Raw genomic sequence first — 2,500 nt, 5'->3', positions numbered from 1 at the left:
ACAAAGAATATGAAGAATGTCCAGGTTGTAGATTATTTTCAAGACCGGAAAGCATTCATTGAATCAGTTGTGATGTTGATGAGGGGGGAAGGAGAAGAACAATTCACAGTACAGGAGATATATAGATTGAAGAAATTTGTCTCTAAAGTGAAGTTGGAATTAAAGAATGAAGATGGATTTGAAACTACATAGGTTTGTTTTTCTTAAGTTACTGTGTGCTTTATATGTTGGTTAAAACTATGTAATCAAATGTGTACAATAAAAGTGGGTACCCTTAATTTGAATGGTGCAAGAGATATTAAAAAAAGAGCACTATTATTTGAACTAATTACCCAGAAGAATATTGATGTAACTTTTATACAGGAAACACACAGTCATCGCTTGAATGAAATTGATTGGCAGAAAGAATGGGAAGGGGCAGTGTACCTCTCACATTTGAGCTCCATAAAAGGCGGAGTGGCCATTCTTTTTGCAAAGAGGTTTTTGCCAATTTCATGTGAAATAAAGAAAATGGTATCTGGTAGGTTATTAGTTTTACAAGCAAAATTTGAAAAAAATTACATTTTGTTTTTCTAAATCTATATGCTCCTACAAATAGTACTGAAAGAATTGCCTTCTTTAAAGAGGTCAGTGTTTTTTTTACAAAGTTGTAATCAAGATGATTATCTTTTTTTGGGAGGGGATTTTAGCTGTACAGAAAATGATGCTCTTGATAGGAACCATTTGGAACCTCATACTGTTTCAAGTCGTGTAATGCGTGAATTGATTGAAACCCACAGTTTGTGTGATGTGTGGAGGGGAATTGAATAATAACAAAAAGCAGTATACATGGTCACACTCCAGAGATAATGGTATTTCAATGGCCAGGCTTGATAGGTTTTATTGTTTTAGATATCATTTTAATGTTGTTAAAAAGTGTTTAATTGTGCCAGTTGGTTTTACGGATCATTGTTTGGTGTTATGTGAAGTGTTTATAGCGAATGTTAAAATTAAGAGTGCTTATTGGCATTTTAATACATCTTTGTTGGGTGATATGAATTTTAGGAGTGTGTTTTGTATTTTTTGGGAAATATTCAAAAGTAGGAAAAATTGTTTTATGATTTAAGACAGTGGTGGGATTGTGGGAAGGTGGAAATTAAGGCATTATGTCAACAGTACGCTTTCAATGTCTCTAGGGATATTATGCATTCAATGAGAAAACTTGAATCTGAGATTACTGACTTACAAAAATTGGTTGAAATTACTGGAGAAAAACAATGTCTTGATGCTCTTAAATGTAAGAAGTCTTCTCTTACAGACCTACTGGGTATAAAGACACAAGGGGCTCTGGTTAGATCACGTTATCAGATGCTCACACAAATGGATGCCCCATCAAGGTTTTTTTATTTGGCCTAGAACCGGAAAAATGGGCAGAGTCGATTTATTCACTCTATTCGAACAGAGAATGGGCAGGAATTGAAAGAACCCACAAGTATCAGGAAAAAGGGCTGTACAATTCTATGCTGAGTTATATAGTAGTGAATATAAAGAGAATGAGGAATTATCTGCCAAGTTTTATGATGGCTTAAAAAAAATTACTCAGGACTCTGTAGGTAAACTTGAGAAGCCTCTCAACGGAGCAGGAGCTTTTAAATGCTTTGAAAGATATGAAGACTGGTAAAGCACCAGGTATTGATGGCCTCTCCGTTGAGTTTTATAAGGCTTTTTGGGGAGTGATGGGCAAAGACCTCTTGGATGTTTTAAATGAAAGTTTAGCTGTGGGTTCACTCCCTCTAAGTTGTAGGAGGGCGGTGGTCACTTTACTGCCAAAGAAAGGTGATTTGCAGGAAATTAAGAATTGGCGACCTGTAAGTTTACTTTGTACAGACTTAAAGATTTTTTCTAAGATCTTGGCTAATAGATTAAAAAGATGTGATGGGGCAAGTGGTTCATTCTGACCAGACCTATTGTATACCCGGAAGGTCGATTATGGATAACATTAGTCTTATCAGAGATATTTTGGATGTCTCTGGCTATCTTGATCTTGATATTGGTTTTATTTCAATTGATCAAGAAAAAGCCTTTGATCGAATAGAGCATCAATATCTTTGGAATACGCTTGATGCTTTTGGCTTTGGGTCCAATTTTAGTGGAATGATTAAGGTATTGTACAAAGACATTGAGAGCGTACTGAAGATCAATGGTGGTTTGAGTGCCCCTTTTAGAATTGGGAGAGGTATAAGGCAGGGATGTGCACTTTCTGGAATGTTATATTCCTTGGCAATAGAACCAATGTTAAACAAGTTGCGTTCTTGTATTCAAGGTTTTAAGTTAAGGAATCACAGTGCTCAATATCAAATATCTGCCTATGCAGATGATCTTAATTAATGGAAATAAAGATGTTATTAATTTGGCATCAACTGTTAGTGAATTTGGTGTAATTTCTGCTGCAAGAGTAAATTGGGAGAAGAGTGATGCACTGATAAAAGGTAAATGGAAGAATGGTTTACCAAATTTTACC

This window comes from Cyprinus carpio, chromosome B14, assembly GCF_018340385.1.
Source record: "Cyprinus carpio isolate SPL01 chromosome B14, ASM1834038v1, whole genome shotgun sequence".
NCBI lineage: Eukaryota > Metazoa > Chordata > Actinopteri > Cypriniformes > Cyprinidae > Cyprinus > Cyprinus carpio.
This window is presented reverse-complemented; position numbering follows the sequence as displayed.